The following is a 16,462-nucleotide window of genomic DNA, read 5'->3' as shown; positions in this document are numbered from 1 at the left end:
AATATACTAATTTTACAATGAGGAAACTCAACAGACACCACCTTAACCAAGCCATCAAGGTTAATGTCAGTAGTAACAGGACACATCAACTCATGTACCCCTGATATGATGCACTGATAAGGACACATTATTTCTGTGGTGTTTTGGCCAAAAATTTATAACCTTAATGTAATTAAGAGAAAATATCAGACAAACCTAATTTGAGAGACATTGTATGCAACAACTAACCAATACTCATCAAAAGAGTCAAGGTCATAAAAGAAAAGGACAAACTGAGGAACTATCACATTTGGAGGAGCCTAAGGAGATACAACAACTAAATATAATGTGGGGTCCTGGATTGGATCCTGGAACAGAGAAAGGACATTAGGAGGAAAAACTGGTGAAATTCAAGTAAAGTCAGTAGCTTAATTATTAGTACTTTACCAATGCTAATTTCCTAGATTTGATTATTATACTATGGTATATGGGGTTTTAATGTTAGAGGAAGCTAGGTGAAAGATATACGTAAACTCTCTGTCCTGTTTTCAACTTTCTCTGTAAAGCCTATTATTATTTCAAATAAAGTTTTTTAAAAAAGTAAAGTGAATGTGTTATGGTAAACTTCTAGAGTAGTTGGTTTGCTGCTATTGATTCTCTTGACAATTTTTACATGCAAATAAGATGTTTAGGCTAATGAAGAGGAGAATTATTGGGGTAGGCAAATCCAAACTGAAATACACTTTAATATATTGTCTAATTGGTGATTTAAATTTTCAGTTTCTTTTTTGTTTGTTTTTCCCCAAACAAAACAACGTTTATCTTGTAGATTTGAGACTCCTCAGCTTTAATCAAAATTTACCTTTTTGCTGGACAGAAAATAAATATCTAAGAAGCAGTGAATCTATTTACATAAAATACAAAAAGGCCTTATGACTTTAGAGAATTAATTCTTAAAAATTTAGGTTATCTTTATTCTTAAGGATGTTTCAAAACAAATCAATGAAATATTTGATAAATTAAAATTTGGATAACAAATTTATTTTATTCACCCATTGAATTTCCAAAATATTCAAAAGATACAAATACTAAAACACTTCAGACGCTATTTTGGAAAAATGTTTTGGAAAAAAATAATATTCTGAAGCCCTAAAGCTAATAGTGCCCGTTAAAAAATTGATTTAATTAAATAGTCTACTCACTCCTCCTTTTCAACGTACACTTAGCTATCCGTAGACCTTGAAAATAATTTCTAATGATTTTCTTTAAAAAAAAAATACAACTGGAATTTTGTTGGATAAAATTGAATTTATAAATTAATCTGGGATAAATTTAACCACTTGATAATATTGTCATCCCATTGAAAAGAATGCAACATCTCTCAATTATTCAGATACTCTTCTATATAATTTGTTAGATTTTTAAATCTTCTCCAAATAAATCTTGCATATTTTTGTTTCATATATTTGACTTTAATTTGCAGTATTTTGCTATTATGAGTAATATTTTTTGATAATATATTCTAGTTGGTTATTGCTGACAGAGAGAAATGGTTTTCCTAAGTTATCTTGTATCTAACAATCTTGCTGAACTCGTTCTAATAGCTTTTTATTGATTTTTCTTTATGATAATATCACCTACAAATAATGGCAATTTTTTATCTTTGTTTCTGATGCTTACATTTCTCAATTCTTTTTATTCCAAAGCGTTGTCCAGGAACTCCACTATTACATTAAAGAGTAGTGAGCACTTTTGTCTTGTTACTGATCTTAAAGAGAATGAATTTAAAGTTTTTCTATTAGGTTGTAAATTTGATTAGATTTGGGATATATAGCTTTTCACAAGTTAAAGAAATACTCTCCTACTGTTCCTAATTTTAGATTAAAATTAAGAAATTTTTAAAATCAGAAATAGATGTTGAATATTATCAAATGCTTTTCCTGTATCTATTGAGACAACTATGTAATTTTTACTATTTATTATTATAGTGAATTAGCCAGATTTTCTAATATTGAACCTTCCTTACATTCCTGGGATAAATTCTATATGATCATAAAATATATTGAAGAGCTAATATCTTATTTAGAATTTTTCATTGACATTTATAAATGAAATAGGACGATTATTTCTACTATTATTATTATTACCATTATTATTATCCTTATCTGCTTCTGAAACAAAAATTGTATTTTCATCATAGAGTGAGTTGAGCAACTTTAGTTTGGGGTTTTTTCTGGAACAATTTGTGTACAACAGGAATTAAGAGTTCCTTGAAAATTTGGTAGGATTAACCCTCAAATTCTCCCAGGCTAGTAATTTTGGGAAAAGGCGATTCTATAGTGTCATTTCACTTTCTTTGATGCTTATTTGCCTATTCAAATTTTCTGCTTCCTCTTATGTTGTTTTAGAACTATATTTTCTAACTTATCCATTTCATCTAGGCTTTCAAATTTTTGAGAGTAGTTTTTCAGTACAATTTTTGTTTTTAAACCTCTGTTGTTTCTGTAGTTTTGACAATGTCCTAATGCCAAATAGAACATTTAGATAAATGGTTCTTTTCCTAATAACACTCATCTTTTCTTTGCTGAATGAGTCTAACTCAAGTCCAAAAAGAGTTGGCTCAGAGACAAAGCTAAGTGAGCAAATTGTAGCATGTTCAAAATCACCCCTCTGCTTCAAAACTTTGCTATTGCTACATAACCTCCCCAAGCCACGTTTCTTCTTCTCTTTGACTGACTGCTGTCCTGAAAATAGGGTTCTAATGAAACCATCCTACAACTTGATCGTATATGTCCAGAAATTCCTGAATCTCAGAGTAGATTCAAATTAGGAACCCCAACGACACCCACATTTTACAGTTGAATAAAGAGCAGTGCAGCGAGTTGCAGTGCCTTGGCCAAGTGCTTCGAGAGTGTCTCCAGATGAAATCCTAGCTTCCACACCACTGTGCCTTTGGTAGGGGGTCAGCAGGGAGAAAAGGCCGCCTGTGTGCAACGCATCAAGTGAACAATAAAATAAGTTACCCAGAAAACAAAATAAGCTAGATTACAGATAACATGCACTGATCACAATGTAATAAAATCAGACACTAAAAAGCAAATCAGAAAATGAAAAGGCCCTTCCACTAAGAAATTAAAACATTTTCTCTTAGACAACTTTTAGGTCAAAGAGGTTATACACAAACTAAAATTGCAGAATTTCTAGCAAAATATAATGAAAAGACTAAATATCAGAAGTTATAGGAGATAGCTAATGCCACGTCTCAGAAAAGTTCAAAGCCTTAAATACTTACCTTGATGAAAAAGAAGAAAACAAACATCAAGCCTGATTCAAAACACTGGAAAAAAGACAAAGTAAAACAAAGGGGAAAGTATGAAAAAAAGTATGAAATGGATAGGACAAATTAATGGAAATTAGTGGATGGATAAAATAAATTTAAAAGTTTATAAAAGGCTACCTTGTTCATCTCTGTGCAAAATTTGAATGAAATAAACAATTTTCTATGAAAATGTGATTTATCAAAACAGCCTAGAGGAGATTCTTTTTTTTAATCTGTGTAGGCAATTTCCCAAGAAGTAAGAGAGAACGAAGCCAATGAACTTCCCCCAGAAATACAGGCCAAGGAGTTTAACACAGGAATTCTACCGAAAATGCAATGATCTAACTTCAGTTCTATTTAACTGTTCTACAGCATAGGAAAAGAAAGGAAACTCTCAAATTCTTATTATGAAGTGAGTATAAAAATTAATACCAAAAACTGACAAAGATTGCACAACAGAAAAATGAGTCACTTTAAAAAAAATACATCATGTCCTGAGTGAGATTTCATCAATGCATGAATAGTCCAGTATTTGAATATCTAGAAATATAATGTATCATTTTAACATAGCTTCTCACTGCCAGGCTGGATTTTCCACATTTCCCAGTCCCTGAGTCCCTACCCCACCCAGGAAATGTGCCAAGCTGATGATATTGGGGCAGATGACCCATAGGGAGCCTAAAAGTCAAATTTCTAGGGGGCCACTGCATGTTTGAAGAATTGGAAGGAGCACAAAGCTAGAGCAGGGCTTCTAATCACACAACAACCCACAGACCTACCCATGGCTGATTCAATTCATTTCCAAACCATTCAAAAGGGAACAATCTTGGGACAGTAAGCCAAGGTGAAACTATTATTTCGATGGGAATTTCGCTTCAACTTAATATTCATGTGTTAGTGCCTCACTTACCTGGCCTTGATTAATTCATGTCAATCATTCAAGCAAGATTCCACTGGAATGATCTAATGCATTGCTACTCAAAGTGTGGTCCATCCATTAGAAATGCAGAATCTCAGGCCCCACCCCAGACCTACACACCAGACCTGCCTGCATTTTAACAAGACCCCTAGGTGATTCACACATGAAAGTTTAATAGGCACATTTTAGCCCTTTAGTCATTATAAAAGAACGCTTACTCCAGTGGCCAGTCAGACAAACTGTGCAGAAGGCACAGCTGCCCTTGCTGGTGAGTTATCTGGAGATGCCTTGGTGGATGGAGAGAGCTGCAGGAATGGAAACTGAGGCTTTCATTTACCCAGTCATCTTGTTCCACACCCCTGCTGCTGATCTCTCTGTGACGTTTCCCAACATCCTAACTTCAGGAAACAAGAATAGAAAGGCAGGAGACAAGAGACTCATTCTTTAGCTCTGGTTCTGCTGCTAAATGTCAAGGAAGCCTTCCACTTTTCTTTTCTGTGTCTTAGTTTAATTACCTGAACTGAGGAAGCTGGAGGAACACATGCCTATAGTTACTCGGAGTTCCATCTGCCAGTTCTAACCAGCCAGGATTCAACCCTCAGTCACTCTCAACTCTCAATGACTGCCACCTTTTTTTTAGTCTTTATCAACAGAGATGAAGGGTTGCCATCTAAGTGGCCACCACGCCATGTTACCATTCTGTGCTATCACTGGTCCACTGTATTTAGGCCCCAGTATTACTTAGGTTTCTGCTATATAACAAACAAAGACAAAATCTTGGGGACATAGGTCAGTTGATTATTTCACTCTTGGTCTGTAGGTCACCTGCAATTCAGCTGATCCCATGAGGCTCAGTTTCCCTCCAGGCTTTGATTTAGGTTCTGTTCTCCTCCGCATATTTGCATTCAAGGACACAGGCCGAGGGTGCAATCTGGGTATTCTCTTCTCCTCGCCAAGAGCAGGAATTCCAAGAGTGCTGGCATAGACTTGCCACACTTCTTAAAGCCCTAGCTCAGAACTAGCTCACTGTCATTTCTGCCCACATTCCATTGGCCAAAAGTCACATGACCAAGTTCAAAGTCAAAGGGGCAGGGAACACACTCTACCCATAGGGCAGGGAAACCATGGCAAGTGCAGGGAGAGAAGGAAGCCTTATGGGCAAACACTGCAATCTACCCATGCCTACACTCCTTCACACACACACCCTACAAGGTGCATGGTGATGAAATACATTAGGATTTATCAGGAGCCATTTAATACCCTTGTAAGCTTGAGTAATTTATGCATATACATAATGAGGACATAGTTGAGTATGCAGCCTAAGTCAAACCTAAGAGTCAGCTATTTCTGTACATACCTGGTGCAGTTGTCTGTGAATTCACTAGAAGCCTACTCCAGAAGGAATTAAGAAGTCTTCTAAGAGAGAAAACACCATAAGGGGAGACAAAACAAGGCTTGGTGAGTTTAACCCAGTAATAACAGCACAGTTAGTAACTGGGAGGAGCGATTTTGAGTTTCACATGATGTCTGTGACTCAGATTTTTCTCCCAAGCTCCCGCTGGACTCTCACCTAAGCGTCACTCTCTGACTACACCCCAAGCCACCACGTAGCTCTGGCCCCTTAAGGATGCAGTTTCCTCGGTCACCATGGCTGACCAGCACCTGCAGAGCAGAGGCAACCCCAGGGACACCAGGAACAGCAAGAATGGACTGGTCATGAGCACAAGTGCACACTCAAGATGAAGAGGGGGCGCTTTACAGGGCACTGTAAGGTAACCTCATCTGTAACTACAGGCTGCTGAGACCTGAAATGGAATTTGGGGGTTAAAAGGGTTCCTGGACCCAATTCCAACGTGTATGTGTGTGTGAAGGACTTCCCCACACTAACAAGCAATTCTTAGGTGTCTGATAATTCAACTCAATTCTGATACTACCTACCTGGAGATAGATCAGATCTCACAGGTAAAGGGCTCAGTACTACAAGACTGCCCTCCCCCCTCCCACTTCAGATGCCAGCGGAAATCCCAAGTTGTTACCTGTGCTTCTGATCACCTGGCTACAAGTTGAAGGTTGCAAAGACCCCCTTCAACTCAGGATGCCAATAGCAAGTCCACGTTGTTACCTGTGCAGTCATGCATCACTTAAGGACAGGGCTACATTCTTAGAAATGTGGCACTAGGCAATTTCATCGTGTGAACATCACAGTGTGCTTACACAAACCTATCTGGTGTAGCCTACTACACACCTAGGTTATGTGGTTTAGCTTATTGCTCCCAGGCTACAAATCTGTACAGGCATGTTGCTGTACTGAATACTGTAGGAAATCCTAACACAGTGATAAGTATTTGTCTATCTAAACATCTCTAAACATGGAAAAGGTACAGTAAAAATAGAGTATAAAAGATAAAAAACAGTACACCTGATAAGGCACTTAACCATAAATGGAGCTTGCAGGTCTGGAAGTTGGTCCAGGTGAATCAATGAGTGAGTGGTGAGTGAGTGTGAAGGCCTGGGACATTACAGTACACTGCTGCAGACTTATAAGCACCGTACACTTAGGCTACACTAAATTTATTAAAAAATATTTTTCTTCCTTCAATAATAAATTCACGTTAGTCTCCTGTAACTTTTTTACTTTATAAACATTTTAATATTTTTTAACATTTTTGACTCTTTTGTAATAACACTTAGTTTAAAACAAAAACACTCTGTATAGCTGTACAAACATATTTTCTTTCTTTACATTCTCATTCTATAAGCTTTTTTCTATTTTTAAAATTTTTTATTTTATTCTTTACATTTTTAAACTTTTTGTTAAAAACTAAGACGCAAACACACACATTAGCCTAGGCTTACATAGGATCACCAATATCACTGTCTTCCATCTCCACATCTTGTCTCACTGGAAGGTCTTCGGGGCAATAACCTGCACAGAGCTTTCATCTCCTGTGATAACAATGCCTTCTTCTTGAATACCTCCTGAAGGACCTGCCTGGGGCTCGTCCTGAGGAGGTGCCACACTTTTCAGAAACACGTCCATATGGTTTGCTTGGTTTGTTTCTTTTTTTCATCATAGAGTTACTTGTAAGCAGATAATGCACCATGAATAGTCCTCTCTATTAATGAAAACCTTTCCAGGTTGGGGTCCATGTTTTCAAGCTTTTAAAGGAGCTTGTTGAGGTCTACAAAGGGTCCTGCTAAACCCTCCTCGTGATCTTCTTGGGAGTTCTTCTTTTTCTTCCCCTGCAGTTTCCTTTTCTCTTGCCTCTTCTTCAGCCATGTGTTTCTGTTCCGGTTCCAACAACTCCTCATTAGTCACTTTCTCAGGAACCACCATCTAGGAGCTCCTCAACATCATCCTCATGCACACTGAGGTTTAAGTTGTTTGCCATCTCAACCACAGCCTTGTTGATTTTTGCATCTTCATCCTTGTGTCCTCATCCTTGGCAAATCCTTTGAAGTCATGGATGAACCTGTTGAGTGTCTTCTTCCAGATGCCATTAACATTCTTTGCCAACATCACCCTAAGTCAAAGCAAGGTTCTTGATGCAGTCTTAGATGTAACCCTTCCAGAATTACATCAGTGTCTTCCTCAGTTGCAGCAATAGCCTGGGCAAAGGTCCTCCTCAGGTAGTAGGCCTTAAAAACTGTTACAACTTCTTGATTAATTGGTTGGATCAAAGAGGTGGTGTTTGGAGGGAGAAACATCCCTTTGATTTTAGCAATAATATCACCAATAAAAGGAGGATGTCCAGTAGCATTATCAATAATAAGCAAAATCTTGAAAGGTATGTTATTCTCCAAAGAGTACTTCTCCATTTCACTGGCACAGCAATTCAGGAGGGCATCTTGGAAGGGAAGCTTGGTCATCCATGACTTCTTATTGCTCCTGTAGTATATTGGTAGTGTGTGCTTACTGATATGCTTGAAGGCCCTGGAGTTCTCACTGTGCTATATCATAAAGTGTTTCAATTTGTAGGCTGCAACATTGCCCCCAAGTGAGACTGTTATCCTGTCCTTAACAGCTTTGAAATATGGCATTGACTTGGCCTCCTTATAGATGAAAGTCCTTTCAGGTATTCATTTCCAGAATGAGGAAGTTTCATCCATATTGAATATTTGCTCTGGAAAGTAATTTTCCTCCTCAACCAGCTTATCTAGAGTTTCCAAAAATTCTTAAGCTGCCTTCACATCAGCACTCACAGACCCACCACTCACTTTCACATGATGTAATGAACAATGATTCTTGAATTGTTTAAACCACCCAGAGCTATTGGTAAATTCAACATCATAGTTGGGTCTACCCTTTTCTTTCAACATCACAAACTTTTTGCTTTGACTGTGATCATCATGGTGCTGAGAGGGATACACTTCTGTGTCTAGTCTTCAATCCAGGTCATTAGAAGTTTTCCATGTCTGATACAGGCCCTTCTCAGATTTTTATTAGTCTTGTTACCTTCAATGAATCAGATCCTTGAACAGCTTCTGTCACTCTGTTCTTGTTCTTCAAGATCACAGCTATGGTGGAATGGGACATGCCTGACTGGAGAGCAATAACTATCACTGATTTTCCACCTTCATAGTCCTTAATCACTTTTAATTTCATTTCTAGGTCAATCGTTCAGTGTGGTCTCTGGCAATATTAACAGTGGATATTGTACACTTAGGAGTAATGATGAACAAAACAACATGAGATTAAATCTAGCACAAGAGAACATGATTAAATCAAGAGACACAGTAAACATGAGATGTATGAGGCTACTGCAGGAATAACACAGCATACCGTTTTATGGTAGACTTTGCTTTCATAAGTAGAAAAAGTACACTCTAAAATAACCATAAAAAGTATAATATAGTAAATACACAAACCAGTAACACAGTCATTTATTACATTATCAAGTATTATGTACTGTACATAATTTTATAACTGGCAGTGCAGTAGGTTTGTTTACACCAACATCCCCACAAACATGTGAGTAATGCGTTGCACTATGATGTTAGGACAGTTACGACATCACTAGGTGATAGGAATTTTTCAGCTCCATCATATTCTTATGGGACCACCATCATATATGCAGTTCATCATTGACTGAAATGTTGTTGTGTGGTGCATGACTGTATGCTGAATGGAAGCAGCTAGACAAAAATGTTACACACTGTAGGATTTTACCTACCTAATACATATTCTACAGAAAATTCAAACTAATCTATGGTGACAGAAAAGCAAATTAGTGGCTGCCTAATTTCTGCAGGGCAGTGGGAGGGAGAGGTGGGTTATACAGTAGCACAAAAAAAATGGGGGATGACAGATATGTGCCTTATTTTGATTGTGGTTATGGTTTAATGTGTGTACACATAGACCAAAACTCATGTAATTGTATACCTTAAATAAATGCACTTTATCATGCATCAATCATTTATCAATAAAACTACAAGATAATCTGATATGTTTATTCCCCTTTTAAAATCTTCAAGATAGGGGGCTGGCCCCGTGGCTGAGTGGTTAAGTTTGCGCACTCTGCTGCAGGCGGCCCAGTGTTTCGTTGGTTCGTAATCCTGGGCACGGACATGGCACTGCTCATCAAACCACGCTGAGGCAGCGTCCCACATTCCACAACTAGAAGGACCCACAACGAAGAATATACAACTATGTACCGGGGGGCTTTGGGGAGAAAAAGGAAAAAAAAATAAAATCTTTAAAATATTCAAGATATCATTTGGTTATGTATGTAAACACACCTAAATATGTATTCAGAGTTTTAACGAGCAGAAGGAACTCACATTAAATCCATGCTAGTGTCTGTTTCTGGGAAGGATAGAGGAGAATGGAGATGCAGAAGAGGATGAGAGTTAAAAATGCCCCTTGTAATGTTTGCTATCTTTTATTAAAAATAAAATTGACTGTTGTAAAATCTGGGAGGTGGAAATAAGGTTCTTATTTTTTGCATGATTTTAAAATTTTGCAAAATAAAAAAAGTGAAATGGGAAGAAAGCAAAAAATAAATTTAAATAAATGTTATATTGTCAAAAAGTAGAGTTAAGGGGGCCAGCCCGGTGGCATAGTGGTTAAGTTCGCATGCTTCACTTTGGCAGCCCGGGGTTCACAGTTTCAGATCCTGGGTGTGGACCTAGCACCACTTGTCAAGCCACACTGTGGTGGCATCCCACATAAAATAGAGGAAGATTAGCACAGATGTTAGCTCAGCAACAATCTTCCTCAAGCAAAAAAGAGGACGATTGGCAACAGATGTTAGCTCAGAGCCAATCTTCCTCACAAAAAATAAAGCAGATTTAAAATGGAAGTTGGACACGATGAGGCTTACTTTCTCGAAAAAGTGAGATCACCAGGGAAGTTTAGCAACTGTAAAGAATTAAAATATCCTTCCTTATTCCTCCTACTTATATCTAGTACATTTTACGTTTGCAAATGAATACGGTAATGTTAGATCTCTAAGTGACGCTAAAAATGAGAAGTATGTATTCCAATTTCTCCCCGAATCTCCCTTTTCTCTCCGTGAATGAAAAAAATACATTTCATGGTTTCGAGTGTTTATACCCGCTCTCTCTCTTAGCTAGTTTCCACCAGCTTCCTCCCTCCCTCACTCTGCCATTGCCAGTCTCACGTCTGTCACACTTTCTCACCAGGATCCTGCCCAACCTGTGGACAGCAGTGACAAGAAGCCAGAGCCCACAAACTGAACCCCTCAAGGTTTTCTCAGACTCCAGAGGACCCTGGTAGGGACACAGCCGGGCCAGTGATTGGTGCTACCAACTGTATGATGTTGGGCAAGTCTTGGAAATTCTCAACTTAAAATGGATATTATGTCAATAATAGCTTCTTTCTGGAATGAGCTTTGTTAAGATCATATGGCTGTTTGGAGTTCAGAGGAGAGCTGGGTGGGGGATATAAACAAGGTAGTCAGCACATAAATGATCCTTTAAGTCAGCACATGAACGTGATTACTTAGGAAGAAAGGATGGAATGAAGGGATGCCTAGGACTGAGTCCTAAAGAGCTGCACCATTTAGTGGCCCAGCCCAGAGTCTAACAAAGACAATGGAGAAGGATGTGTCAAAGAAGTTGGAAGGAACCCAGAAGAATGGCCATCATGGATGCCCTGGGAAGAGATTTTGGCAGGAGGGAAAGAGATCCATTGTACTTGCTGCTGGGAGGTCAAGCCACTTTAGAACTAAAAATACCCACTGTGTAAATGCATACAGAGTGGCGGGTGCTCTTAGCAAAAGCTGATTCAGTGAAATGGCAGAGCTCAGGACCCACTGAGTGAGCTGAGCAGTGAATGGGGGACAAGGAAATGAGACAGTAGAGACCACTCTTCACGAGCTTGATTGAAGGAGGTGGGGATGCAGGAGCAATGAATGCTTTCGTGTGCTGAGCTTTGTAGAACTGAGGAGAGGAGAGGTGACAGCATCCAGCTTTCTGACCTGGGGCCAGTTTCAGGATGCGGTGGGGGTGCTAGGGCTGTATGAGTTCGTATTTTGTCTTACTAACTAATGTCGGGGAAAAAACAAGCCAAGAAGTTGTATACAATCCCTGCGGAAGTCTAACACTACGCTGCCCATTATGGCAGCCAGTCACCACAGGTGGATATTGTGCGCCTGAAATGAGGCTGGTCCAAATTGGGATGTGCTCTACTGTAAAACACACACTAGATTTTGAAAACTTAGTACAAAATGTTGTATAAAATGTCTCAATAATTTTTATACTGATTACATGCCAAAAAGATAATATTTTGGATATTGAGCTAAAGAATATGTATTTTTCAAATTACTTTCACCTATTTCTCTTTTCTTTAATTAATAGACTTTATTTTTTTAGAGCAGTTTTAGGCTTATAGAAAACTTGAGCAGGAAGCACAGAGAGTTCTCACACACTGTCCCCAACCCCCCACCCCCAACAGAGCCGCACACAGTTTCCCCCATTATTAACATCTTGCGTTAGTGAGGTACATTTGTTATAATTGATTAGCCAGTATTTTATATGTATAATCATGAATAATATTGATGCATTATTATTAACTGAAGTCCTTAGTTTATATTAGGCTTTACTCTTTGTGCTCACAGTTCCGAGTTTTGACAAACGCATAATGTCTATCTGCCATCACACTGTCATATGCAATAGTTTCACTGCTCTTAAAATCCTGAGTGCTCCACCCATTCATCCCTTCCTGTCTCTCCCCCAGCCCCTGGCAACCCTTGATCATTTTACTATCTCTGTAGTTTTGCTTTTTCCAAAATGTTACATAGTTGGAATCATGCAGTATGTAGCCTTTTCAGACTACCTTCTTTCACCTAGCAATATGCATTAAAGTTTCCTCTATGTGTTTTTGTAGCTTGATAGCTTATTTCTTTTTATGGCTGAATAATATTCCATTGCAGGCATGTACCACATTTTGTTTATCCATTTACTTATTGAAGGACGTCTTGATTGCTTCCAGATTTGGCAATGATTCACAATGCTACTATAAACATTCACGCACAATTTTTTGTGTGGTTGTAATCACTGGATCACATGGTAAGTCTGTAATTAGCTTTGTAAAAAAACAAACAAACAAACTCCCAGTCTGTCTTCCAAAGTGACTGTATCGTTTTGCCTTCCCATCAGGAATGGTCAAGAGTTTCTGGTGTTCCACATCCTTGCCAACATTTGGTGTTGTCAGTGTTCCAGATTTTGGCCATCCTCATAGGGGTGTAGTAGTATCTCCCTGCTGTTTTAATTTTCAGTGCGCTAATGACATATGATGTTGAGCATCTTTTCATATGCTTATTTGCCATCTATGTGGTAATCTTATGGTAATCATTTCATATGCCATCTTATTCTTTGGTGGGGTGTCTATTCAGATTTTTTGCCCATTTTTAATTCGGTTGTTTGTTCTCCTATTATTGGGTTTTAAGAGTTTTTTGTATATTTTGAGTTTCACATATTTCTTTTTACTTTTGTTAATATGGCTATTAGAAAATTTAAAATTCCATACACGGCTCAGATTTGCGGCTCGCATTATATTTCGATCATACACTAGTCTAAGGATGTGACTGTGGTGCCAGAAAGCCCAGGTCCAGCATCAGTGAAGAGGCAGCCGCTTAGCCAGCCTGCATGGAAGGGGTAGGCGCTAAGAGAAGAGACAAAGCAGGACATTTTGGTGGACACTTCTGACACACTCATTTTTGCAACCCTAAACCCTAAAAAAACAAAATATTAAATTTAAAGATTTTTAAAGCTAATTATCAAGTGATATGTGCAACTGACACACTCTTCTACTGGCTTGGCTTCCTGCTGCCATTCCCTGACCCAATGCTGTGCGTTTCAGGGGGTGTGTCTTAGTTTAGTATGTGGCTGCCTGCTGCTATTTGTTAATGGTTTGCTTGCCTCAAACCCTTGCTAATTCAGGCTGTTCTGTTCACTTCAGTCAGCCAGATCTTTCCAGAATACACACCTGCTCTTACCACTGTCCTCTCTAAAATCTTCAATGACTCCCTATTGCCTGGACAATACAGTTAAAACTCCAGCATGGGTCAGGTCTTGACAAGGGATAGAGCACACACTCCAAAGGTGCACACTGGGGAGAAAGTAAGCAAGGGAGTATTGACGAAGTGCAGGCAGGTCCAGAAAAAGCCACAGGAGATGGTGAAGCACCGGGGGCTGCTGACAGATGGAATCCATTACCCCTCCTGAAGAGAAGAGGCAAGGAGACCAGGCATTGACCAGTATACCGAGAGATGGAGCTGTGGCCTTCTATATGGGAATGCAGCCACCGCCAAATTTGGGGGGGGTGGGGATGGGGACTCTAACCAAACTCTCCTCTCTCTCTCTGATCTCCCATTGCCTGCGCCAACCAGGAAACAGAGAGCAAGAGACAGAACATGCAGTGAACAAGGTCAGTCTCACAGGCTTGGATCAGGTGAGACACGTGGCATGCCCAGTGAGGCTCAAGGGCACCACTTATCACCTGGATTCCTAGGCCAGCCCATAACTGCCCACGCACCTCAAGCCACTCACTGCTCCAGGCTGCCCGCTTCATTCTGGCCAAGAAATTCCTCTAAAACACAGATGCAATCACACCATCCCCTGAGTAAAACTCTCCATACTGTCTACCCACCAAGTCTAGTTCTGTAGTGAGACCCCAAGATCTTTTATGAGCTGATTCTGCTCAACTCCTTGCCTATTCCTTGCATAACTTAGCGAATGCAAATGTTTGCCTTATCACAAGCCATCCTCGGCCCCTGCGCCTCCTGGATGCTGCCACAGCGAGGGCCTGGCTGCCAGGGAATCCAAAGACCGCTCTGTGGTCAGTCTAGAAGACCTGCAGGACTTCCACCTGAGCCCCGCCTGTCACTATCAGAGCTATGCCTTCCAGGACCAGCAGAGGGCGCCGTGACACCAAATAACATCAGATAGCTGCGTCTCTGGAGACCACACCTGGGCGTGTGGCAGCTGGAGCTCTGAGCTCAGCCTGGCTCCCGCAGGCAGGACCTTTGTCATAACCATAGAACTGTGCTTTTCTAACCTTTTTTTTTCTCACTGCAACTCACTGTTTGAAATTCATTTTACCTTGCAGCCCAGTTCACACATACTCATACATTTATTATTGACTTTTAATATTAATCTGATTGCTGATGGAATTGCATAAGGAAATAAATTTTTGAAAAAGAAAAAATAAAATGAATTACACTGTAATTTTGGCCTTTGTACCTTCAGGACAAAGTAAATTAATTTTCTAAATAGTTCACTTTTACGTGACTGAAAGATTTAGTTTACAAAATATTCAGATTTTCAGTTATTGAATACATGAAATTTGCTATATCAGTACACCATATTTTTCTTACTGCATGCTTAATTTTTTAGAATTTTTAATGCATCTTATTTTGAAATGTTCTTTAAAATATAGATAACAAAATATTATGGAAATTTGACTGTGTAAAGTCATAAAGGCCTAGAGTCTCCTTAAAATGAAACAGAATTAATTGTCATGAATTATTTGTTTCCTGGGCAGCAGAGTGGTAACATTTTAATTAAAACTAGACAGTTATCAGGTTCACAAGTCATTCACAGGGACAAAACTTTGTCATCAACTCTGAAACACTTTAAACGATAAATTGAGGCATATTAAAAAAAATTTGTTTATTTGAGCAAAAATAGATTCAATCAGGCAGCATCCAATCTAGCAGATAGAAAGGAGCTCTGAGGAGCTATACAAAACGAGGGACTTTTATAGGCAGAAGGCACAAGGAAGCTATCCTAGGCACAAAGTGGTTGGCTATTACAAGGTTACTTTCCTATATGGATGGCAGGGGTCTCGCAGCAGGTGGCCTAACTAGTGCTATTCCTGGTGGACTGGTGTACGATTCCATTTCTGGGAGAGCCAAAACTGTAATTAAGTCTTGGTTTGGCAACATGAGGCTTAGCATAAGCAACTCCATTTTGGGCCTGTTGTCTTCTTTATTAACAAACATAATAGTAATTATCTCATATATCTCAAATAATTCTCTTCCTTAGTTTAAGTGTCTTGTTTGCATGGAAACTTTATGACAGGGAGCGGGAGCAGGAACAAACTGCACGGACACCTTGTGAGATGAACGGAACTTCATTAAGTGTCTATAAATGCAAGATAAGAAACAGTGTATTTGGCCAAGATGGCACCGTGAGTAGTCCTCTTTGTCTCTCGCCCTTCGAGTCTACAATTATTTGGACACTTATCGCTTGACAAAGGATATCCAGACAGCATCTCAGGACGTCTGAGACACCCACGCGACTATACATCGGAAGGCGGATGGACTTTCCTCCGGGAGGATGTGGAAATAGGTGAGGGCTCTCCGACCCCGACGGGCAGCCTGGTACCCGCAAGCGGCTTTCTTCCAACGGACGCCCCCAGAGGATCCACGCACGTCTAGGGCAGGAGCGAGAACACAACAGAGGAGCGACGGTGGAAACAGGTGACCAGAACCCTACCTAAACCCCCTGCAATTACTCCTAAACGCAGAGGGAAACTTTGGAGTTGCACACCTGAGCCCGCGGGGAGAGTCTCTCCCCGCCATTGGCGGGGGGATCCAGCCTGGTGCTCGGGGCGCCCGGAGGGTCCCAGAGAGAGACACGGAGGGCACGGAGATCTCCCAGCTGCCGTTGCCCGCCCTGTGGGACTAGGGATTGCCGGAGATCTCGGAGAGGACCGGGGCGGGGGGAACTTTCAAAAGGCCGGTCCTGCGACCCGGAGGGGAAACGCCGGAGCTCCG

This window comes from Equus quagga, chromosome 5 (assembly GCF_021613505.1).
Source record: "Equus quagga isolate Etosha38 chromosome 5, UCLA_HA_Equagga_1.0, whole genome shotgun sequence".
Taxonomy (NCBI): domain Eukaryota; kingdom Metazoa; phylum Chordata; class Mammalia; order Perissodactyla; family Equidae; genus Equus; species Equus quagga.
The sequence above is the reverse complement of the archived record's forward strand: the minus strand, read 5'-3'. Positions refer to the sequence as shown.